General features: G+C 46.1%; 1 protein-coding gene across 2 annotated transcripts in view; it reads right to left on the reverse strand.

Moving 5' to 3' along the window:
• The window catches only part of TMEM229B (transmembrane protein 229B), a 537,771-nt gene that overhangs the window by 246,205 nt on the left and 264,974 nt on the right, over positions 1 to 26,592 (reverse strand). For both annotated transcript variants that reach the window (XM_086937158.1, XM_086937159.1), the window contains exon 3: positions 23,040 to 23,181. The gene's annotated coding sequence lies outside the window, so the exon portion shown is untranslated. The remainder of the gene's footprint in view (positions 1 to 23,039; positions 23,182 to 26,592) is intronic.

Below are 26,592 nucleotides of genomic sequence, written 5' to 3' on the forward strand. Positions count from 1 at the left end.
GCATTTGATGGACCTCCAACCGTAGAAGACGGAGATGTTTTGTTACAGTGGCGCAAGGGGGCTTGGAAGATGTGCTTGGACAAACTCCAGAGTATGGCCGCATTGAATGATTTTCAGCAGTCCGATGTTTTTCGTTGCCAGTTGTGGAGGTAATGTGATATTCTGCCTCCCACTGATGTCACAGGAGGAGAAGGGACAGTAGGAAGATCTAGCAAGCCACTCTTGACGTCTCGAGGAGTCCCTCCCCTGGCGTCCTTGTCTTCCTCTGTTAAGATGACCGAGAGAAAGAAGAGGATTGATTTTGCCACTGGTTATAACTCGGCCGGTAAGATTGTGAATTCGATGCATTTGAGGAATACCATTGTTGCTGGTACTCTCCTCTATATGAGGTATTACCTCTCCCTCTGCATCCACGGAAGGGGACCTTGCGGTACTGCAGAGTCCCTAAGGATTTTGCTGTCTCCGTGTCTTTTTTGATGTCCTGGAGCGCATAATCCATATGTTTTCCAAAGAGCGATTCCCCATCAAAGGGAAGATCCAGGATCTTGTTCTGGACCTCCGGACGGAACCAGCTGTGAGGCTGAAGGACAGCAGCGCCCGCCAGGGAGCGAAATGCCGTTGTTGCAATGTCCATTGCACAGTCAATCACTTCAGCCGATGTTACCTCACCCTCCTGAAGAATTCTCTTAGCCTCTTTTTTCGCATCTTCAGGCAATTGGTCCAGATATGGGGAAAGATCGCACCACATCTGGTGATCATAACGACCAAGAATCGCTAAAGCGTTAGCCGCTCTAACTAACAGACTAGACATGGAAGAAAACCTCTTGCCCGCATTGTCCAGGCGTCTGCCCTCCTTATATGGAGGCATTGCCTCGTGAGAAGTTCATGTCTTGTCCCATTAAAATGTAAAGCAGTCCTCCTGAAAGGTGCCTGTCTTGTCACTTTAAAAAGTAAAGCATTCCTCCTGAGAGGTGCCTGTCTTATCCCTTTAAAAAGTAAAGCATTCCTCCTGAGAAGCTCCAGTCTTGTCTATTTAAAGCAGTTCTCTTGAGAAGCGCCTGTTTTGTCCCTTTAAAAGGTAAAGCAGTTCTCCTGAAAAGCACCTGTCTTGTCCCTTTAAAAAGTAAAGCACTCCTCCTGAGAAGCGCCTGTCTTGTCCCTTTAAAAAGTAAAGCATTCTTCCTGAAAAGTGCCAGTTTTTTCTCTATAAAGGGTAAAGTAATCCTGCTAATAAGCCCTTCTCCTGTCCTGTTAAAAAGTGAAGCAGTCCTGACAAGAATTTCTGGATTTGTCCCATTAAAATGTAAAGCAGCCTGATGAGAATGGTTTGTCCCAATAATAAATGCAACAGCCCAGATGAGAAGTGCTAGTTCTGTCTCTTTGAACGCTAAAGCCCCCCTGCTCAGTAGTGCTACATTGTTCATGAAAGCTGATGAACATCCTAATTTTATCTGGCTTAGGTTTCAACCTGAATTATGCCAGCGTACAATTCTGAGGCGCTAGCTTGGGACATTGTTAGCAAAAAGGACAAGGGGTGTGCATGCATCAGACCAGGGAAGGTCAGTAAATGTCCTGGCTCAGGATCACTAACCCTAACACAGTTATCACCACACTCGTCTTTGCCAGGAATAAGTACCGAAATATGCAAGTTAAAAAGATCACACCATTTAAGATAGGTCATTACTTGCCTCCCTAAATCTTCTGGGTAGTATTTGAAACAGGACATTGAATGTTTTTCCAAAGAGAGCAATTAAGCATATGAAACGTGAATACACCGAGTAAGATGCCAAACAAATCGTTACTTGTCAATATTCGGATAGTATTGAGCGCTTGAGTGATGAACGGCAGTGTGGGATCTCCGTCTCCATGAAGGAAGTGCCCTTAGCTGACATGCTGGCTCCTGCTGAATCTATCAGCTCAAGACTTGCTGAGCACAAGTGTTTTGTGATGAGTGTTGCACTCTCCAAACAGGCGCTCCATTAATCAGGGCAGAAGAAGGCGCTGACAGGCGAGGTTTCTTCCTCACATCAGCGAGTGATGAGCTACCAAATTACTTCTGTCTTTGGGACACACATGACAGGTGACCTTCGGCTCCTGATGTATCCTCAGGTCGCATGCCCTGCATGGAACTGAGTAACACAATCACTAGGGAGCACGGGGCCCAGAACCCTGTGGGTGATGAACATGCCACCACTCCACTCTCCATGAGCAGAACTAGAATTGGCAAAGCCAGTGGCTCCTGCATTGTCAAGCTGTTGCACAGGCTGATTATTTTTTTTTTTCAATGCGAGCATGTGCCACAAATAATAGATGTCAAAGAAAACATACAGCCACAAAAACGTGTCACTCACACCTGAGAAGTGTGGCTCAATGATTAGAGCGGCAGACCCTGATGCAGAGGTCTGGCCCGGGACCAGGGATCAATTCCCACCTCGGCGGCTCTTGGATTCAATTTCCCCGGACCTGATAATTCTCGCCTCAGTGCCTAGTCTAATCATGGGTCCCACTCTGTGACTCTGGGCAATAGCTTGCTTAATCTCCACAACGGCCCCAGCAGCGCTGTGGATGCCTGGCTTCACCTTGGGGAGGCCCAGGAGTGGACATTTCACAGGAAATCCAGGATGGGTTCCACGGGGTTATGAATACAGCGCTACGAGGCCTCCGGGTAGAAGTGCGCTATATAAATACTCTACATTTACCTTCGCAGAGGGAAACAGCGGTTACAACGCTGTCATTATATTGCAAGACTATTACAACGCGTTGTTACAATGACCGCATTGTTAGTATGCAATGCATTTACATAGCAAGTCATTAGAACGACTTGCTGTAGGGGGCGCCGAGGTATTGGAAATGAATTCCCACACATTCCCTTCTATTGCGCAAACTGGAGTAGGAATAGTAAATAATACTATTACTAAGTCCAGCGCGCACCCTACAGAGGGTCATTCTAATGGCTTGCAAAGTAAATGTATTGCGTACTACCGACTCGTCGTTGTAATAACCGCGTTGTAAAAGCACGCAATATAATACATTGCGTTGTAATGTACTGTATTCCTTTGCAAAAGATTGCGGGTAAGGATTAGTTACTTACCTGTGTTCCTAGTTCTCTTCCAGGGGTATCCTCATCAAAGTCATAAGCATTCGAATATTCCCGCCCATGCGCGGGATCCCGGAAACACTATATTATATTTATGTGCCCCACGTATACATATCCATATATATATATATATATATATATATATATATATATATATATATATATATATATATACATATATATATATATGATCAAGGCTACCGTGTTGTAGCCGAAACGCTTCATGCTGGTGACAAGGGAGCAATAAAACTACCTTTGAAAGGATCCTGAAGCGTTGTTGTGGTCTGTACCTGCGTTGTGGGATCGGCGTCCAGAGCCGGTCGGTAGGAGTGGTGAACGGATATATATATATATATATTCACTGAAAAAACCAACGGTTTTACACACGTTATAGTTAGGAAGTAGCATTTACAAAACCTATGAAATTCACTGAAAAAACCATAGGTTTGACACATGTTATAGTTAACTGGACATTTTACTCATATAAAACCAATGAAATTCCCCCGTTATAGTTACTTCAGCTAACTATAACTTGCGCGCCCGCAATGCACTGCTGATGACGTCACATATTACATCACTCATGCTTTGAACATTTTAGCTTCTATTTTTAAATGTGTGTATCAAAGGTTATATTATGCTGAGAGGAGGTCTACCACTCTTTTACAAGGATGATGTCATCAGTGATTTCATCAGTGATGTTATTTCAGATATCATCAGTGATGTCATGAGTGATGTCACTGACCATGTCGTGAGTGATATAATATGTGATGTCATCAGCAGTGCATTGCGGGCGCGCGAGTTATAGTTAGCTGAAGTAACTATAACGGGGGAATTTCATTGGTTTTATATGAGTAAAATGTCCAGTTAACTATAACATGTGTCAAACCTATGGTTTTTTCAGTGAATGTCATAGGTTTTGTAAATGCTACTTCCTAAGTAAAACGGGTTTAAAACCTATGGTTTTTTCAGTGAATTTCATAGGTTTTTTAAATGCTACTTCCTAACTATAACGTGTTTAAAACCTATGGTTTCTTCAGTGAATATATATAAATATATATAAAATTTCTATGGCAAAATGAAACCCCTCATTTTGTTCCTTTTCAAATTAAATGTATTAAGTGTTACCACTTTATTCCAATCAAGATGACTTCAGGTATGCCATACTTTTGTCATAAGTAAGACTGTTAGCGTTCTAGTTGTTCTTTAGAACACTCTGGGACATTCTGTCATTGGGCTATAGTTGGGCTACATCTGGCCGATATTTGGGCTACATTTGGGCTCTTTTGTCTCTGGTGGCCATCTTGGGAGACTGCATATCAGAATTTTTTTAATGAAATATAAGAGGATTTGAGAAGTCACTCAAAATGTGCCCTAATTTTTCTTTCTTCAGCACTAATCATAATTTCTATGCCAAAATGAACCCCCTCATTTTGTTCCTTTGCAAATTAAATGTTTTAAGTGTTAACACTTTATTCCAATCAAGATGACTTCAGGTGTGCCATACTTTTGTCATAAGTAAGACTGTTAGCGCTCTAGTTGTTCTTTAGAACACTCTGGGACATTCTGTCATTGGGCTATAGTTGGGCAACATCTGGCTGATATTTGGGCTACATTTGGTTTTTTTGGGCTACATTGGGCTACATTTGGGCTCTAATATATATATAGCCCAATGTAGCCCAATATATATTTTTTCAAAGTTAATTTTCTCAGCAACTACTGAACAGATTTACACCATTCAAAGAAAAGCGTAATCTGCGAGCCGGACTCTACCTTTCTACCAAATTTCTTATAAATCCATTCAGCCGTTCGAGCTGTAGCCGTGTCTAAACGTCCTATGGAAAATAACATGGGGAAAACACGTTTTGGGACTCCCCTTTTATCTCAGCCCCCACTTGATGAATCCCCCCCAAACTTTCAGGGAAGGAGCGCAGCCGAGCAGGCCATCTTCTTTGAGAAATTCTCAAAGATTCGTCCACCGGCGCCAAAGTTATTCTCAATAGAATGTTGCAGATTTCCTATGGAAACTAGGTCCTAACTACTGTCTTTGGGCTATAGTTGGGCTACATCTGGCTGCTATTTGGGCTACATTTGGGCTCTTTTGTCTCTGGTGGCCATCTTAGGAGACTGCATATCAGAATTTTTTTAATGAAATATAAGAGAATTTGAGAAGTCACTCAAAATGTGCCCTCATTTTTCTTTCTTCAGCACTAATCATAATTTCTATGGCAAAATGAACCCCCTCATTTTGTTCCTTTGCAAATTAAATGTTTTAAGTGTTAACACTTTATTCCAATCAAGATGACTTCAGGTGTGCCATACTTTTGTCATAAGTAAGACTGTTAGCGCTCTAGTTGTTCTTTAGAACACTCTGGGACATTCTGTCATTGGGCTATAGTTGGGCTACATCTGGCTGATATTTGGGCTCCATTTGTTTTTTTTGTCTCTGGTGGCCATCTTTGGGCTACATTGGGCTACATTTGGGCTCTAACATATATATAGCCCAATGTAGCCCAATATATATTTTTTCAAAGTTAATTTTCTCAGCAACTACTTAACAGATTTACACCATTCAAATAAAAGCGTAATCTGCGAGCCGGACTCTACCTTTCTACCAAATTTCTTATAAATCCATTCAGCCGTTCGAGCTGTAGCCGTGTCTAAACGTCCTATGGAAAATAACATGGGGAAAACACGTTTTGGGACCCCCCTTTTATCTCAGCCCCCACTTGACGAATCCCCCTCAAACTTTCAGGGAAGGAGCGGAGCGGAGCAGGCCATCTTCTTTGAGAAATTCGCAAAGATTTGTCCACCGGCGCCAAAGTTATTCTCAATAGAATGTTGCGGAATTCCTATGGAAACTAGGTCCTAACTATAACTACCTACTGGCGACCGCCAGTAGGTAATATGTGTGTGTATATATATATATATATATATATATATATATATATATATATATGTATATATATATACATATATATATATATATATATATATATATATATATATATATATATATATATATATATATATATATATATATATATATATATATATATATATATATATATATAAAAAATAAGCAATTGCAGCCTACTAAACACCAGAGCTGAATCATGCTGTAAAGAATTTCCACCATACATGAAAAAACATGCATTAGAAACATGAGAAACAACAACAAAGTTTGTTTTAGAACTGTTTTAATGCTCAGAAAGCAGTAGAAATTCTTATAAAACACTGAGAGCATAGGAAGCTCCCAGGCTGCATTGCAAACACCCAGTCTAAAAAGACTGAAAAGATAACCTGTAGCTGTATGCAATAAACTAACACTGTGCCTTTAAGGTACTCATGACCCCCAGCTTCCCATCATGCCTCAGGGGTGACAGTTAGGTCAGTTGTTCTTTGTGGAAACTGAAAAAAACATGAAACAATTAGGTTAACAATATCTCCAAGTTAAAGTAGTCCTTTGCCCGGGGAGGCGGGAGGGTTGCTTATGACTTTGATGAGGATACCCCTGGAAGACAACTAGGATTACAGGTAAGTAACTAATCCTTCTCTTTCAGGGGGTCCTCATCAATAGTCATAAACATTAGAATAGAATAGCGAGCCTCACCTCATCTCCCTGTGGGCAAAGTGTAGGAGAGTAGGGTCTGCAATCCTATGGTCACTCCAGATTTTTGCTTTTTGCTTCACTGGTTTACGACTTTCCCTGGCTGTGGGCCTGCTAATCAGACCCACAGCCTAGCTGTTCTCTTTCTAAATTAACATCCATGTACTTTAGGTGCATTTACCAATTGGTATTGGGTCACTCTTGTAAGTCCTTGTACAGTGTACCATAGGTACCTAGGGCATAAGTGCACCCAAGGCCTACCAGGGGCTTCAGCATGTATTGTGCCACCCCTGGATGGCCATCTAAACAGACACAACTGGCTGGTAACACAGCTGGGGCAAGGTGGTGTAATCACCCTTTGCTTTAGATATAGTATACCTATATCTAACCCTAAATGGACACATATACTCCTATAAGTCACTCCTATGGCAGGCCTTACCAATCCTGGAGGCATAGTGCTTGGAATTATGTGAGATGGTGCTCTAGCATGAGCTGAGCCTGTCTGCAGCTTTCGGAACCAAGTCCTTTAGCTGTTTCCATGATAACGCTATACCATATACTCTTAAGTGCATTATAATTCTTGCGGTTATTGCTAACTTTGGCATAGCATTATCAAAACATGTTGAGTAAGGTGTCATACGAATTGGAATACTACCCCCTCGCCAGTCCTGACGACGGGGGTAGCATTCCACCCTTCTAGAGGGACACAACATGTATATAACTGTGAACCCTGGTTAAAGTTAACTATAGCCTCAGCATCACAAAATGGATGCTGCCACCACAGACACAAGTCTGACCTCCTGCTGCTGGGAGTCCTTCCAGCGAGGGAGGCCTGGGCAAAGGGTTTCCTGCCTTGGGAGGTGCTAGCACCACCCCAGACAGGATTTTGTGTATTGAGGTAGGACAGGCTGAAAGGAATGAGACATGCCTGGGGCACACAAGGTGTCCCTGTGCATACCCCGGGTCAAACCAGTTGCTGGGGCACTGCAGCCCCAGCACTGGCGCAAAACCGGACAAAGGATAGGGTGTGTAACCACCCCCCTTCCTGGTCCCACCGTAGGAGGGACCTATTCGCAGTACAGCCCCCTTTAGGAGAATAAAGGTAGGAGCTGGTCCCATTCCAAATTAGATTATCCTGAATTGAATCTACAAGAAGAAACTCTGGACTTCGACGTTCTACTCCACAGAAGACTGAATAAATCTCCCTTGTGGCCAAGGAGTGACCATCCTGCACAAGCAGGCACCATCAAGCGTCCTAGCGGTTCACTTTGTCGTCCTTCCTGCCAGAACCTGACTTCAGAGCCCGACGAGATCCGGACTTCCAGACCTCTCCGACCTCTAACTACATCTGCAGCACAGCTGAGATCCGTGGGTGCGACGAGACACGTGGGACCGGCCATCTTGGAGAAACTGCACTTCGCTTCCAGCACGACTTCAGAGGCATCTTCGAGAAAGTGCTTTGGGGATTGAGAAGCCCCAGCCCCGAGCAGCTCCTGCACAGAAGATCAGCCCTCCAGCATCCACGAGATCTGCGTGGGGCCCTTTTGCTTGATTGCTGCTCGACGCATTGTCTGGTCACTTGCCGGCTGGCTAGTGGCCTCCTAGACGACGATCATCGAAATCTACAACGCTGGTCTGGTTGCTCCAGACTGGCCCTTGCTTCCCTGCAAAGGAGAAGCACCCCGGACCCTCCTGGTCCGCACCAGACTTTTTTTTTCACTCACCGCATGGGTTGCCTTTGCCAAGGCCTGTTGACGCCGAATCCGGAACCAACACCGCCGACAGCGAGAGCCTGCGTGGGACAGCTCCTGGTCCACGTGGCTGCAGAGTCAAGCGTCCACTCTTCACCTGATCGCGACGACAGCATCTGGTTCCTTCCTAGTTCCACTCCGGTCACTGGCTAATGGCTGTGAACATAGTCCCCTCTGCTTTCAGGTCTCCATCTTTCTCGATCCACCCTTGGATCCCTCCGGACATCTTCTTCCTGGTCGCCTGCAGCATCTTTCTTCAAGGCTCCATAGACTTCGACGCGGAAACCCGACACACTTTCACACCTATGCACCCGCAGCCCGTGGGTGAGGTAACGAGAGCATTTCGGTGCTCAAAGGTAGATTAACTCTCCTAGTGTCCAGGTATCCTGTCGTTTTAGTCGTAACCAGTCAGAACTGTCCATACTCACCTTTTTCGTAATTTGTACTGTCCATGGACTTTGTCCTGCATCTCGCGTGTGAGCTCACACTCTGCACACACGTCCCGTGGGCCTCCTGCTCCTTACCTAAGGTTAGGGTAGTGTAGTCCCAGCGATCCTACAGCCTCTGGACAGCTCCATTCCTTCTATCGATTTCCTTATACCATTTACTTAGTATATGGTTTGTCATGCCCCTAGGGCCCCATTGTAATTTGTGCAACTTAACGTATTTTTCTTAAGAGTCTTGTCATGTGCTTAGCCCTCTGATCTCATAAAGAGTTCAGAGGTGTGTTGTTAGTAATAAATATATTGTTTATTTTCATAACAACCTGTCCGGTGTCCTTTCATTTGGTATTCAAGGGGTTATATGTGGTAAAACAGCTGGCTTCACATGCAAAAAGAGTTTAGCCTAAGACTGCTTTGTCCATGCTACCCTTAGGATAGCTGGTCTATAAGGTTAACTTACAACCAATCACCGTAAAGGTTGATCACTAGAATTAGTGAGCATCATATATCAGGCCAATTTCTCACACAAAGGATCAATAAAAACAGTATACCATTAATAAATCTAGATAAAACTAAGCTCGAAAGGCCGCAGGCTACCCAAATAGATTCCTCAAAGAGGCCTGCCCTACTTGAGTATCGGTCCTGGAATCAGATTCTAGACAGTAATGCCTAGTAAAGGTATGAACTGATCTACAGGTTGCAGCCTTGCAAATCTCTGACATAGGGACATCATGTAGGAAAGCTACTGTGGCCGCTTTCCCCCTAGTAGAGTGTGCCTTAGGTGTCAACAGTAAGGGCTTGCCCGCTAGCTGATAAGCCAATTTGATACAGGAGACGATCCATCTGGAGATGGATCGTTTGGCAGCTGGACAACCCGTTATCATGAAACCATATAGACAAAAAGCTGATCCGTCTTCCTAATACTCTTAGTGTTTTCCAAATAAAATGTAAGCACTCTTTTGAGATCCAAAGAGTGCAGCGACCGCTCAGCCGGGGTCGTAGGGTTTGGAAAAAAGGATGGAAGAGAAATAGACTGATTAATATGAAAATCAGACACAACCTTTGGTAAGAAAGATGGATGTGTTCTTAGTTATGAATTTGTTTTTAGTTCATAGACAACATGGATGTGTTCTTAAGACTACTCTGTTGTGGTGGAAAACAGTGTAAGGCTCTTTTGTACACAACGCTTGGATTTCGCTTACTCTGCGCGCTGATGTGATAGCAACTAAGAAAGCGGCCTTCCAAGATGTTGTAACTTTGCTTTGTGGATGGGTTCAAAAGGAGCTCCCATCAACTTGGATAATACCAGGTTCAACTGCCAGGGAGGAGAAGGATTTCGACCAGGGGGTTAGACTTTCTTTAACCCCTGGAGGAAGTCCTTAACCACTTGCATCTGGAAGAAAGCTTTGGCTCGGTGATTTCCTATACGCCACAATGGCTGACAAGTGCACTCTAATGGAAGCATACTTCAAACCAGATGTTGCTAAGGAAAGATGGTATGGAAGAATAACATCCTCCTGCCCTTTAGTAGGGTCAAGATGATGCTCCCTACACCAAATATAAAACCTCTTCCACTTGAACGCATATGACGCTCTTGTGGAGGGCCTTTTAGCTTCCTTTAAAATGTGCATACAAGCAGGAGGCAAATTCAGATGTCCATACTGCAGGACTTCAGGAGGCATGCCGTCAAGTTCAGAGAGGGGAGGTTGGGATGTAGAATCCTCCCACTCATCTTGCTCAACAGGTCCGGCCTGCAAGGCAGACGTCTGTGTGGACACACAGACAGATGAAGAAGATCTGGGTACCACCACTGCCGTGGCCAATCCGGAGCTATTAGGATCATCTCCATGTCCGATCTGAGGAGCTTGGAAACCACCTTCGGAATCAGAGACAGGGGAGGAAATGCGTAGGCAAATGTCCCTGACCAATCCATCAAGAGCGCATTCCCCTGAGTCCCAGGGCGGTGGAATCTGGACGCGAAGGAGTGGCATTTTCTGTTTTGGTCATCTGCAAACAAGTCTATAGTTGGACGACCCCAACAATGATAAAGTTCTGCCACTACCTCGTCGTTTAGCACCCAGTCTGGTTGATCTTCGAAGTGCCTGCTGAGTGCATCTGCCTTGATGTTTAGCTCGCTTGGAAGGTGCACTGCTACCAGTGAGAGGTTCTGAGCGAGAAGCAGTGCCAGATCGCCTGGGACTCCAGAGAGAGAGGGCATGATCGAGTGCCACCTTGTTTGTTCAGGTAGAACATGGTGGTCGTATTGTCTGTCTGCACCAAGACCGAGTTGGCTTTGATTGCAGGGAGAAAGGCTTTGAGAGCGAGATGCACCGCTCGGAGCTCCAGCATGTTGATGTGGTAGGTCTGTGCCAACCACCGACCTTGTATTTGAAGGCACCCCATGTGTGCCCCCTAGCCTTGAAGAAACGCGTCCGTCACTATTGACTGTGCCGGGAGAGGTTAGTGAAAAGGAACTCCCACCAACAGATTTTGAGGTCGAGCCCACCACTTGATGGAAATCTTCGCTGCTTGGGAAAGACTGATCCGGTCTTCCCAGCGTCCTGTTGATTGGTCCCACTGCTCCTCCAGAGACTGTTGCAAAGGACGCATCCTCAGCCTGGCGTGTGGTATGAGAAAGATGCAGGACGCCATGGAACCCGGACCGTTGGACTTCGGGTCTCGAGCAGAATCCTGTACTTCTGCTGCATCGAAAAAAGTCTCTCCTCCGAAGGAAACGCTCTTCCCAAGCTTGTGTCCAGAACGGGGCCTAGGTAGTGGATGGAATGGGTTGGCAGTTGGACTGACTTTTCCATGTTAATTAAACAACAAGGGGTGGTGATGGACAGAGTTTCTGAATTAAGCAGAATACTCTCACCCAGTCAAGAGATCAGGGCTAGATCCAACACCGTTTTTTAGCTCACTGCACCATCCCAGCTCAGAACCTGGCTATATGCAAATTAGTCTGTTCCTGTCCCAGTGCATGATGGGAACAGGGCAAACCAAACTACAAAGCCAATTCTTTCACTGGGAAGGAAACAAGCTTCCGGGGACCGGTTTCTGGCATTACAGCCGTCTTCGGCCCGGCTTGCTTGAATCCTGATGGTGCAATGAGCAAGGGACTCACATCTGAGTATACCCTTCCACGCTTATGGTGGACAAAATAATTAAACAACAAGGGGTGGTGATGGACAGAGTTTCTGAACTAAGCAGAATACTCTCACCCAGTCAAGAGATCAGGGCTAGATCCAACACCGTTTTTAGCTCACTGCACCATCCCAGCTCAGAACCTGGCTATATGCAAATTAGTCTGTTCCTGTCCCAGTGCATGATGGGAACAGGGCAAACCAAACTACAAAGCCAATTCTTTCACTGGGAAGGAAACAAGCTTCCGGGGACCGGTTTCTGGCATTACAGCCGTCTTCGGCCCGGCTTGCTTGAATCCTGATGGTGCAATGAGCAAGGGACTCACATCTGAGTATACCCTTCCACGCTTATGGTGGACAAAATAATTAAACAACAAGGGGTGGTGATGGACAGAGTTTCTGAATTAAGCAGAATACTCTCACCCAGTCAAGAGATCAGGGCTAGATCCAACACCGTTTTTTAGCTCACTGCACCATCCCAGCTCAGAACCTGGCTATATGCAAATTAGTCTGTTCCTGTCCCAGTGCATGATGGGAACAGGGCAAACCAAACTACAAAGCCAATTCTTTCACTGGGAAGGAAACAAGCTTCCGGGGACCGGTTTCTGGCATTACAGCCGCCTTCGGCCCGGCTTGCTTGAATCCTGATGGTGCAATGAGCAAGGGACTCACATCTGAGTATACCCTTCCACGCTTATGGTGGACAAAATAATTAAACAACAAGGGGTGGTGATGGACAGAGTTTCTGAATTAAGCAGAATACTCTCACCCAGTCAAGAGATCAGGGCTAGATCCAACACCGTTTTTTAGCTCACTGCACCATCCCAGCTCAGAACCTGGCTATATGCAAATTAGTCTGTTCCTGTCCCAGTGCATGATGGGAACAGGGCAAACCAAACTACAAAGCCAATTCTTTCACTGGGAAGGAAACAAGCTTACGGGGACCGGTTTCTGGCATTACAGCCGTCTTCGGCCCGGCTTGCTTGAATCCTGATGGTGCAATGAGCAAGGGACTCACATCTGAGTATACCCTTCCACGCTTATGGTGGACAAAATAATTAAACAACAAGGGGTGGTGATGGACAGAGTTTCTGAATTAAGCAGAATACTCTCACCCAGTCAAGAGATCAGGGCTAGATCCAACACCGTTTTTTAGCTCACTGCACCATCCCAGCTCAGAACCTGGCTATATGCAAATTAGTCTGTTCCTGTCCCAGTGCATGATGGGAACAGGGCAAACCAAACTACAAAGCCAATTCTTTCACTGGGAAGGAAACAAGCTTCCGGGGACCGGTTTCTGGCATTACAGCCGTCTTCGGCCCGGCTTGCTTGAATCCTGATGGTGCAATGAGCAAGGGACTCACATCTGAGTATACCCTTCCACGCTTATGGTGGACAAAATAATTAAACAACAAGGGGTGGTGATGGACAGAGTTTCTGAATTAAGCAGAATACTCTCACCCACTCAAGAGATCAGGGCTAGATCCAACACCGTTTTTTAGCTCACTGCACCATCCCAGCTCAGAACCTGGCTATATGCAAATTAGTCTGTTCCTGTCCCAGTGCATGATGGGAACAGGGCAAACCAAACTACAAAGCCAATTCTTTCACTGGGAAGGAAACAAGCTTCCGGGGACCGGTTTCTGGCATTACAGCCGTCTTCGGCCCGGCTTGCTTGAATCCTGATGGTGCAATGAGCAAGGGACTCACATCTGAGTATACCCTTCCACGCTTATGGTGGACAAAATAATTAAACAACAAGGGGTGGTGATGGACAGAGTTTCTGAATTAAGCAGAATACTCTCACCCAGTCAAGAGATCAGGGCTAGATCCAACACCGTTTTTTAGCTCACTGCACCATCCCAGCTCAGAACCTGGCTATATGCAAATTAGTCTGTTCCTGTCCCAGTGCATGATGGGAACAGGGCAAACCAAACTACAAAGCCAATTCTTTCACTGGGAAGGAAACAAGCTTCCGGGGACCGGTTTCTGGCATTACAGCCGTCTTCGGCCCGGCTTCCTTGAATCCTGATGGTGCAATGAGCAAGGGACTCACATCTGAGTATACCCTTCCACGCTTATGGTGGACAAAATAATTAAACAACAAGGGGTGGTGATGGACAGAGTTTCTGAATTAAGCAGAATACTCTCACCCAGTCAAGAGATCAGGGCTAGATCCAACACCGTTTTTTAGCTCACTGCACCATCCCAGCTCAGAACCTGGCTATATGCAAATTAGTCTGTTCCTGTCCCAGTGCACTGCACCATCAGGATTCAAGCAAGCCGGGCCGAAGACGGCTGAAATGCCAGAAACCGGTCCCCGGTAGCTTGTCTCCTTTCTGGTGAAGAATTGGCTTGGTAGTTTAGTCTGCCCTGTTCCCATGATGCACTGGGCCAGGGACAGACTGATTTTCATATAGCCAGGTTCTGAGCTGGGATGGTGCAGTGAGATAAATAACGGTGATGGATCAAGCCCTGATCTTTGGACTGGGTAAGAGTGGTCTGCTTAATTCAGACACTCTGTTCATCACCACCCCCTTTTCTGAATCGTTTTTGGCCACTATAGGTGTGGCAGGGTATACTCAGACATGAGTCCCTTTCTCACTGCACCATCAGGATTCAAGCAAGCCGGGCCGAAGACGGCTGAAATTCCAGAAACCGGTCCCCGGTAGCTTGTCTCCTTTCTGTTGAAGAATTGGCTTGGTAGTTTAGTCTGCCCTGTTCCCATGATGCACTGGGCCAGGGACAGACTGATTTGCATATAGCCAGGTTCTGAGCTGGGATGGTGCAGTGAGATAAATAACGGTGATGGATCAAGCCCTGATCTTTGGACTGGGTAAGAGTGGTCTGCTTAATTCAGACACTCTGTTCATCACCACCCCCTTTTCTGAATCGTTTTTGGCCACTATAGGTGTGGCAGGGTATACTCAGACATGAGTCCCTTTCTCACTGCACCATCAGGATTCAAGCAAGCCGGGCCGAAGACGGCTGAAATGCCAGAAACCGGTCCCCGGTAGCTTGTCTCCTTTCTGGTGAAGAATTGGCTTGGTAGTTTAGTCTGCCCTGTTCCCATGATGCACTGGGCCAGGGACAGACTGATTTGCATATAGCCAGGTTCTGAGCTGGGATGGTGCAGTGAGATAAATAACGGTGATGGATCAAGCCCTGATCTTTGGACTGGGTAAGAGTGGTCTGCTTAATTCAGACACTCTGTTCATCACCACCCCCTTTTCTGAATCGTTTTTGGCCACTATAGGTGTGGCAGGGTATACTCAGACATGAGTCCCTTTCTCACTGCACCATCAGGATTCAAGCAAGCCGGGCCGAAGACGGCTGAAATGCCAGAAACCGGTCCCCGGTAGCTTGTCTCCTTTCTGGTGAAGAATTGGCTTGGTAGTTTAGTCTGCCCTGTTCCCATGATGCACTGGGCCAGGGACAGACTGATTTGCATATAGCCAGGTTCTGAGCTGGGATGGTGCAGTGAGATAAATAACGGTGATGGATCAAGCCCTGATCTTTGGACTGGGTAAGAGTGGTCTGCTTAATTCAGACACTCTGTTCATCACCACCCCCTTTTCTGAATCGACTTTTCCATGTTGACATGGAGGCCGAGATTGTGCAATTGTTGCAGGCAAAGGCGGAAGTCACTCTCTACTTGTAGAGGAGATGGACCTTTTAGGAGACAGTCGTCTAGGTACGGATAGACGAAGATCCCTTTTTTGTGAAGAAAGCCTGCCACCACTGCCATGCATTTGGTGAAGACTCGCGGTGCAGATTTGAGCCCGAAGAGCAGCACCTTGTATTGGTAGTGTTTGTTGCCGACCACAAACCTCAGGTACTTGTGATGACGCAGTGCAATTGGAATATAGAAGTATGCATCTTGCAGATCCACCGAACACATCCAATCCCCTTCCTGCAGATGTGGACATATTTGGTGAAGAGCCAACATGCGGAACTTCTCTTTGACTATGACCTTGTTTAGCAGGCGAAGGTCTAGGATGGGACGGAACTTGTTCTCCTGATCTTTTTTGGGGACAAGAAAATATCTGGAGTAGACTCCCTTTCCTCTTTGCGAGGGAGATACTTCTTCTATGGCTTGTTTTTGAAGAAGAACCTTCACCTCTCTCCGGAGCAGATCTAACTGGTGAGGACGAGATTTCTTTGGAGGAATGTTCTTTGGGGGCGCACGGAAACGAAGTGTGTATCCATTGCGCAGTATATTCAGCACCCAACGATCTTTTGTGATACTGCACCACTCTGCCAGATGTCGTGAAGCACTTCCTCCCACTGGAGTGGGCAACGGCGCCAGAGGAAGCCACTGCTCATGACTTCCCCCCTCTCGTTGATGTAGAGGATTGTTGTTGTTGACCTCCTCTACCTCGGTTGGATTTTCCTCCTCGAAACTGGGTCTTGCCCTGATTCTTGTTTTGGGACCACTGAGGGGTTTGAACCCTCTGTTGAGCCCCTCTGCCCGTGTTGGTCTTAAAACGGCGCTTGAACTCTTTTTTCTTTTCCAAACCGACTGCTTTGACTGTTTCTTGTTCCGCTTTCATTCTACTCATCTCGTCGTCTGTGTATTCACCGAGAGAGAGGAACCAGAAAAAGGAAGGTTTAAGATGCGTTGTTGTGCATCAGGCTTGAGGCCTGTCAGGCGCAACCAAGACGACCTTCTGGCGCAAATTCCATGGGCATACGAATGCGCCGCAAGGGTTGCGCCGTCCGCAGCCGTGCTAATCATCTGGTTCGCCACCAGACAGCCTTCTGTCAGTGTCTCTTCAAAGTCCTTCTGGTCTTCTTTCAGCAGTTTAGACTTGAAACGCTCCATGGAATCCCATAAGGCTCTATCATATCTACCCAACAGCGCGGCTGCACTGGAGACCTTCAGTGTAGAAGCGGCAAAGTTGCAGACCTTACGACCCCACGAGTCCTGTGATCTGCTGTCCTTATCTGGAGGGACTGAGGAGGTAGCAGTAACCGAGTGTGTTTTTCGTGCTGCTGCTACGATCACCGAGTCTGCAGGGGGGGTTAGTCTTGACAAAGACCGGGTCAGAGGTTGCTGGCTTGTACTTTTTCTGGATGCGAGCCGGCACCGCTTTAATGGTCGCTGGAGACAGGAATATGTATTTGACTGGGTCCATAATCCCTGGAACCAATGGCAGCAAATGACGTGAAGCAGACTTCTGGTGAAGTGTCTCAAGAATCACTGTCACAGTGACTTGTGGAACAGACAGCTCAATGTTGAGCTTCTGAGCCCCTCTTTGCAGGACATCATGGAAAGTGTTGATGTCATCAACCGGTGAGACCCTAGAGATAGGGCTATCCAAAAGTGTGGGAGAATAATCCCTCTTGGAAGATTGGGTAGAGGAGGTAGAAGAAGTAGATGGCGTCCTCCTACTCCTGCGATGAGCACTGTGCCTCCTATCGCGTGTTCTTCCTGAACCTTCCTCCCTTCTGGGGGAACGAGATCTAGTAGGCCTCCTCACAGGCGATCTTTCAGCTTGGACTCTGTGCCTGGGAGGGCTGTGTCTGTCCACTTCTTCAACTAGTCTCTGAAGAGGAGACCTGTGGGTAGGACAGGCGTATTCTTGCATCCGCCTCGTAGCCCCTGAATCTCGCCCATGATCCAATGGTAGATTCCATCTAGGGGACAACCTCACGTCTGCAGAAGAAGGGTCTTGCAAAGGTGACTTGTGGGCAGGGCTTCTAGCCTTTGAGGGTGATCTTCAGGAAGCTTGCCCAGACGAATGCGAGGATGAGTGGCGGGAAGCTGATTCCGTCACTAGAATCACCGATTCCCCTCTGGATCTCCCTGAAGCGGAGTTCCTTGACGTCGACCCAGCCCGCTCTTGATGCCTCGACGTCGGGTGTTCTGACGTCGAATGCCTCGATGGCGAGTGGCGCGAGGATAGGTGATGTCTCGACGTCGAGCGGCGATGTGAAGCCGACGACGGAGCCCTCAATGCCGAACGCCGCTGGGAGGACGGCGGAGCAGTCCATCTCAACGTCGAGTGTCTACGCGACGACGGCGGAGGGGTATTGGTCACCCTTGACGCCGAACACCTACGAGACGTCGACGGAGATCTTGTCCTCGATGCCGATCGACGCCTGGTTGTCGACGGCGGAGGATTCTGGGCTCTCTGCAACGACAGAGGTGAGCCTCTCCTCGACGCCGAACGTCGTGACGACGACGACGGCGGAGGGTCTCTGCTCCTCGACGCCGATCCTCGCCAGGTTGACGACGGCGGAGGGGTCAAACTTCTCGACGCCGATCGTCGCCTGGTTGACGACGGCGGAGGTGTGATGTTCCTCGAGGCTGATCGTCGCCGGGTTGACGACGGCGGAGGTGTCTTGGTCCTCGACGCCGATCGTCGCCGTGTTGACGAAGGCGGAGGGGTCTTGGTCCTCGACGCCGATCGTCGACGAGTTGACGATGGCGGAGGGTCTGGAATTCCTGAATCTCTTCTTCTCGACGGCGAGCCCGCCGTCGAAGGTCGTTTTTTAGATAAATAACCCACCGGTAGTTCTTTCCTTAGCGCCGAGCCCGACGCTGAAGCTGAAGGGTGTGAAGACTTGTCCTTTTAAGGTGTTCTAGCCCTCTTGGAGCCCTTCTTTACCGAAAACCTTCCTCTGGATGACCTTTGGGCTAGGCCATAGATGTGAATCCTCTCCCTGTCCTTCAGAGTTCTTCCTGACAGGGTTTTGCAGTGAGGACAGGCCTTTGAGTCATGTTCTTCAGGCAAACAAAGAATACAGTCTTCATGGCTGTCTGTCTTGGCCTTCTTGTTGCCACAAGAAGGGCAGTTGTCAAAAAGTGAAGGCATTTCAAAGTAGAAAATACCCACAAAACTGTCAATAAACGACAGATTCTTACTTGACAAGATGTAAAATGTCAAAGTAAGTAAAAAAACTGTGAAAAGTGAAGTAAATTTCTGTCAGAAAAACAGAAATGAGTGGAGCTGTGTTGGCAGGATCCTTCCTGAAGGTGCCGGAAAGAACAACTGACCTAACTGTCACCCCTGAGGCATGATGGGAGGCTGGGGGTCATGAGTGCCTTAAAGGCACGGTGTCAGTTTATTGCATACAGCTACAGGTTAGCTTTTCACTCTTTTTAGACTGGGTGTTTGCAATGCAGCCTGGGAGCTTCCTATGCTCTCAGTGTTTTATAAGAATTTCTACTGCTTTCTGAGCATTAAAACAGTTCTAAAACAAACTTTGTTGTTGTTTCTCATGTTTCTAATGCATGTTTTTCATGTATGGTGGAAATTCTTTACAGCATGATTCAGCTCTGGTGTTTAGTAGGCTGCAATTGCTTATTTTTATATATATATATATATGTATATATATGTATATATCCAAAAGACAATGTTTGCCCACAATGAGAGAGACCACAGGCAGCTTAAGGAAGTAATCCGCTTTATTAGATGACAAACGCTAGCCAGCAGCGCACAGGAATCTTCCTTCATGACAAAAGCCAGACGCGTTTCAGGAGATAGGCACTCCCTTCCTCAGTGGCATTGCAGCTCCAACAACGGACGGTTTGCTCCACGCACTGAAATATCTTTGAGTCCCGCCCCACTGGGCGTAGCCACCCTCGTGGCATTATGGTTCTCGTAGTGCTGGTAAGTTCTACTCAATTGAGTGTCCGTAGTGAAGTGCTTTGAAATGAACACACAGTGGGTTGAAGTTCGAACCTGCTTTGCTGCCCGGCTTTCAGCTTTGGTATGCATCCGGGATATCTGCCATCCTAGCGAGTCAGCTCTACCTGGTACTCCGGCCTGCTACGCAGGGGGTCTCCTCTCGCGGCCGGGCACAGCCGCTGAAAAATCCAAAAGACAATGTTTGCCCACAATGAGAGAGACCACAGGCAGCTTAAGGAAGTAATCCGCTTTATTAGATGACAAACGCTAGCCAGCAGCGCACAGGAATCTTCCTTCATGACAAAAGCCAGACGCGTTTCAGGAGATAGGCACTCCCTTCCTCAGTGGCATTGCAGCTCCAACAACGGACGGTTTGCTCCACGCACTGAAATATCTTTGAGTCCCGCCCCACTGGGCGTAGCCACCCTCGTGGCATTATGGTTCTCGTAGTGCTGGTAAGTTCTACTCAATTGAGTGTCCGTAGTGAAGTGCTTTGAAATGAACACACAGTGGGTTGAAGTTCGAACCTGCTTTGCTGCCCGGCTTTCAGCTTTGGTATGCATCCGGGATATCTGCCATCCTAGCGAGTCAGCTCTACCTGGTACTCCGGCCTGCTACGCAGGGGGTCTCCTCTCGCGGCCGGGCACAGCCGCTGAAAAATCCAAAAGACAATGTTTGCCCACAATGAGAGAGACCACAGGCAGCTTAAGGAAGTAATCCGCTTTATTAGATGACAAACGCTAGCCAGCAGCGCACAGGAATCTTCCTACATGACAAAAGCCAGACGCGTTTCAGGAGATAGGCACTCCCTTCCTCAGTGGCATTGCAGCTCCAACAACGGACGGTTTGCTCCACGCACTGAAATATCTTTGAGTCCCGCCCCACTGGGCGTAGCCACCCTCGTGGCATTATGGTTCTCGTAGTGCTGGTAAGTTCTACTCAATTGAGTGTCCGTAGTGAAGTGCTTTGAAATGAACACACAGTGGGTTGAAGTTCGAACCTGCTTTGCTGCCCGGCTTTCAGCTTTGGTATGCATCCGGGATATCTGCCATCCTAGCGAGTCAGCTCTACCTGGTACTCCGGCCTGCTACGCATATATATATGTATATATATATATATATATATATCCAAGCAACGATTCCTCCCACAAGAGGATATCTTGGAGTCGCAAATAACCCAATCTTAATCCACAGGGAAGTTGGTTTCAAATCTTTTATTTTCTCAATCCATGGGGTGTCAAAAAACAAGGCAACAACCAACGCGTTTCGACAGCCTCTGCTGTCTTGGTCACGTGACCAAGACAGCGGAGGCTGTCGAAACGCGTTGGTTGTTGCCTTGTTTTTTGACACCCCATGGATTGAGAAAATAAAAGATTTGAAACCAGCTTCCCTGTGGATTAAGATTGGGTTATTTGCGACTCCAAGATATCCTCTTGTGGGAGGAATCGTTGCTTGGATACATTAGCGGTTGGGCTCAACCGCAGGAGAAACGCGGCCACACCTAGCAGCGCCTACCGGGTAAGAAAGGAGCCATATGGAATGATATATATATATATACATATATATATATATATGGATATCTATATGTGGGGCACATATAATATAGAGTTTCCTGGGTCCCGCGCATGGGCGGGAATATTCTAATGCTGATGACTATTGATGAGGATCCCTTGGAAGAGAATTAACATGCCACCACTCCACTCTTCAACAACCCACAAAAGACCTTCTAACAGATATTTACAATGAAGACAGAACTAAAATACATACAGATTTGCCGAATATGAATTTGAAAGTCATGGTGTCTTGCTAAAGGGGCACAGATTCAAATATGAATGAATACAAAGAGGGTTCTAAAGACTTTTCCTTGTACCGCCCATAAAAACATAAAAATGCACTGGAGATTCTGTCCTGCTCTACTACTCAGATACTCACCAACAAAAAATTAAGGCTTGTCTAACGGTGGACCGTTGGTATTTCCCCTGTACTGCTCTTCCCATCATACTGAAGGTATTTTTACCATGTATTTGAGAGTCTGCAATTACCTGATAAAATAGTAAATAAACACATCTCTCAGTGCAGAATTGGGGAGAAGCACAGTGTTGAAATGAATATGGTTTTGTGAACAGGTTTGGTGCATCACCATGTTCGTTGCAGACCTTGTCCAGAGTCCAGTCGATGTCCTGTTCCTTACAACCTTCAAATTTTAAGAAACTGCGGTGTAGCAGAGACCATGCTTGGACCTTGTCGCTGACAAGCGACCATGGACGTATCTATCAATGGTGCACTGGTTCAGCAGGCACACTGGCACCAAGGCCCAGGGTCCTAAAAAGGCTCATTGAACCCCAATTGTTGTTGTATTCAACCAGCATTCCGGGTAGTATTTCCCTTGCTTGCACTAGTGCTGATGGTGTTCTTGCTACACTGCTTTGGAGTGCCAGGAACGTCAAATACAGACACTTGATTTTTGGGGTAAAAAGTGTCTGAAAAGCGTGCCTCATGCCAATAGAGTACCACATAGTTATATATGAAACATCAGGTGCACATGCAATCTTTGGACATACAAATAGTAAGAGGGAGTTAAGAGCTGTCGAGATTGGATCATTCTATGATGTGAACTAGGGTATCGAGATACTCATCAAAGGAAAGATTTTTTTTCCTGAATAGTTTCACATTGTTACTCCTGAACAGGGCAGTTTCATCCACCTGCCCGCCCCTGGTGTTTTTCTGAGCTAATATCCGATTGATACAGCCTTTTACAATACCACATAAAAGGAAGAGAGAAGGAATATGCGACCTTGTTACACCATGCCAACATCACTTGTTACGCCACATCGTAACTCAAGTCTATAACACTAGGTCTCTCGATAATTCAATCTAGCGTTAACAATCCAGGGCACCATTGTGAGCAATATTCTCTCATTTCTTTGGCATATAACCTCACTTCTCTTGGCTGCAGACAGCAGTAACAAAAGGTAGGTGTAGCCAGCACCACGCCTACAGGTTCATCATCGAGTTGCTGATTCTTCAAGTACCACTGTGTGTGACTCATAGTGCATTTTTCCGAAAGGGACTAACCGAGATCCTCAACGGTAAAACACCAGGATGTTAGGAAATGAGTTAGCGGATTCCAAGAAGATCTGGTGGGTAAGTGTTTCATGTCTTTCACCTCCAACCCTCTGCCCCCTCCTGCAGCTTTCTGGCCTTTTCTAAAGGATATTAGCTGTTTGGACCTTTGCTTTCTCGATGGGCCCGTCTTATTTTTAATTTTTATTTCATGTTGTCACCTAATATTGTTCTTTGACTCATGTGTATGTAACGGGCAGTTGTCCGAATGAAGAATAAAAGTATTGAATCTTACTTACCAGAATTTCCTGGATTATAAGAGTTTGGTGGTTCCTCTATGTTGCTGGATAAGATGCCATGACCTGTTTTGGTAATAGTGCTTCTCTCTTCCTTGCCTGAGATGAAAGTATTGATGTTTGGCCAAAATAACTTCTTGGATTCCTACGAGTTAATAAGAGATGTGTTTATTTTTAATTCATGTAGATTTTACATGTGCAGTGGAAACTTTGAAACACATTGCTCGTAGGCACAGACAGCAGATAATAAGCAACAGCACAAAAGCAGATGATGTAAGCATTAAGGAATACGGTTCAAAGCTAATACCTATAATAAAACAGTAGATTGCTAACATGAATCACATAATTAAGACACTCAGCAAGAAAGTTCAAACAAAATCAATATAAATGCCTAACAAGAGCTGTTGTTCCATAATTAAAACTGTTACAGAAGAACTATAGCATAAGGCAAAACAGCCATTCGTCAGCGGGAGTCTCCATTCGTTCCTGAAGTGAAAGCTACTTCTAATCAATAAAAAATATACTGAGCTACTGCTTTATGTATGGATTACATATGGGTTCATGAAACTCAAGCAACATAAAGGCTGGTCCTGAAGAACCCAAGTGCTACTGTAGAGACCATACAGCATAAATGGTACAAGAGGTCACAACAGATTTATCTGTGGGTTCCCCAAGGATAAGTTGGGTTCCTTTGCTCCTATTTATGAGTCGCCTCTGCATGGCGATTGTCTCGCTGGGACAGGTAGTCTCTTTGTATTGCAACGCATTAGTGATATATTTGTCATACCCTCATTTTGACAAGTGAGTGAAAAACTTTGACTATGTGGCTAATAGTCATGAAGTCCCAGGTTGATGTCCACAAACAAGCATAATACATTCTGCAGGATACAGGAAGACGTTGCAGCTCTATGCAAGTAAATATATCTCTACAGCCACCCACGTGCTCGTGGTCAAACTTATCAAGCAGCCATTAAACACAACACAAATGAATGTATGAGGTTGATTTAATAATCTAAGCACTGATGAGGACAGAAGAAAAGAAATAAATGAGGGAGGGAGGGATGGGGAGGAATGAGGAGGCATAAGGAATAAAAAAGAAAAGGAGAAAAGGGAGAAGTGCTGGAGAGTAGAAACAAACAGAAAAGAAAGAAAGCAAGAAAGAATGAATGGCGAAAAAAGAGAATGGCAGAAAGTGAAGAAAGTGAAAATGAAAGGAGAAAAGGGAGAGGAGGCAGATGAGAGAATGAGAAAATGAAAGGGCGAAGGAAAGAGAAGGAGGGAAGGGAAAAGGAAAATTATATGAGAAGGAAAGGAGAGAAGGAAAAGAGAAAATTGAAAATGTAGAGAAGGAAATGTGAGAAGGAAAAAGGAAACGAAGGCGAGAAGGAGAAAAGGAATGGAAACTGAGAAAGAAAGGGGAGAAACTAGAAGAAAAGGTAGGAAATGAAGAAAAAAGAAAAAGAAGACAAAAAGACAATAAAAAAGCAGAGAAGAGACAGAAATGAAAAAAAGGAGAGAAGAAATGTAAAAACAGAGAGAACAAAACAGGAGAAGCAGAAGAAAAGGAGAGGAGAATAAAGAGAGAGCAAAAGAAAGGAGGAAAAGCAAGATGGAAGGAATAATAGACAAGAAGCCTAGAAGAAAATTCACATTAACTTTTACATAAATAGTGATGCCTGCGACTATGAATGAAGGAGCACAAGCAGGACAATGTTGCATAAGAAGTTGTGCTGTTTTGGCCCGCACTTTGACCTTCCCTCACAGAATTGGGCGCAGACAATTTTAAAGTGCGGCTTTGCAGGCGGCTGGAGATATTCTCAAACCTACTGACAGTTATAGTATGTCAGAGCTACTTAGAGGGCAGCCTGTGAGCTACCGATAGGTACCTGTGGAAGATCCCTGGATTGCAGGGACTGACAGAGAAAGAGTTTGTCTCCTGTGCAAACAAAAGGGCTTATTAGCCTCGGGCATTTTCAGCCTAAAAAAGCAGAAAATGCCAATCTCCACATCCTACAAAGTTGAAACAAAGTATTCTTGAGAAATCTTAGCTATCTCAGATTTACCCGGAATGGGTAATATCCCTATAACAACAAGGTCATTAACAAAATGAATGCATTTAATATTTTTAGAAAGTTCAGGTAAAAAAAAGTGACTTTCCTACATTCCTTATTCCAGATTTCATAACATTCGACACACGACAATGATGGGGAGAAGTACAATCAGGAATAAGGACTCCACCACAATCATCTACAGGCTGAAAGCCATTAGTACATAAAACAATCACACACAATCTGACAAAAACAAATAAAGCAATCCACAGAGCAAACAATGTTGTTCATCGTGTAGGTATATATCTTTACAGCCTTACCCCTTACTTTGGGAAACAACTATTTGAAGAGAATAAAGAGGATATAAAGGCAGAGGATCAACATTTTTGGGAGGTCCGATGAAGTTGTAATTGCTGGATACTGCTTCTCTCTAGATGTGATCCTTGTCATGGTTGCAGATTGAGAGCAAGAGCTCACGTCATCCACAGCTGGCTCCCTGGCACTACTTCCAATTGTCAAAATGATGACTGCACTATATTTCATAGACCCTAAGGGGCCCATTAGGATGACGGGTGGACTTTGTCCGCCCGTCATCCCATCGTGGATAGGGACCGCCCGCCATAAGGGCGGGGGTCCCGTGTCTGGCATTAGGATGCGCCCGCCACAGGGGTGGGCGCATCCAGCATTCCTAACATTGTGGCGGGCAGTGCACCCACCACACCGCCCGCAACAATGCCAGGAATCCATGCTGTGGACTTCCATGCACAACATGGCAGGCACCGCGCGGTGCCTGCCATGTTGTGCATGGAACTGCTAGGTACTCGCATGTGCACCCCCAATCCCCCCTGACTCCCTGGGGGCCCGCAACGGGCCCCCGCAGGTAGACTCCGCATGCCTTTCCGTGGCAGCATTACCGCCACGGAAAGGCATTCAGGAATGCTCATTGTAATGTGGCTGGTGGTGTCTGGTAGACACCGCCACCATATAAACCCTTTTCCGCCCCGGTCGCCAGACGACCGGGGCAGAAAAGCGGCGGATGCTCTTTCCGTCCGCCGCAGACCCCCCAGCCAGTGGGCCAGTGGCACACTGTAGCCTTCTCACGTGCAAGCCAGCCATGCTGCTTGCAACATATACTCAGATGTATCACCTGTCAAATGCAAGAGTTTGTCACCGATGAAAATGGGTAACAAGGGAATAGTATTCCATTGTACATTTCCCTCAGGGTATTAACATAGCTGCCAAGGTTTCAGATTGCCATGTGTGACATTTTTATAATTTCAGTGAAATTACGAGTGACATCTCAACGATTATTAGTGACACTTTCTCATAAATAAAAATCATGCAATGAATACAAGGGAAACTTCTAAATATCAGAAATTACAGCCTTCTCTTATCCTCTCATGGCTGTTCAACCTTATTTCCACAGCAAGAAACTCTCAAGTCATGACCTGTCGCAGGGATTCCGTACTCAGACAGAACTGTGCATAGAGGTTTGGAACCTCAGTGAA

The sequence above is a fragment of the Lissotriton vulgaris genome, chromosome 9 (assembly GCF_964263255.1).
Source record: "Lissotriton vulgaris chromosome 9, aLisVul1.2, whole genome shotgun sequence".
Classification (NCBI taxonomy): Eukaryota; Metazoa; Chordata; class Amphibia; order Caudata; family Salamandridae; genus Lissotriton; species Lissotriton vulgaris.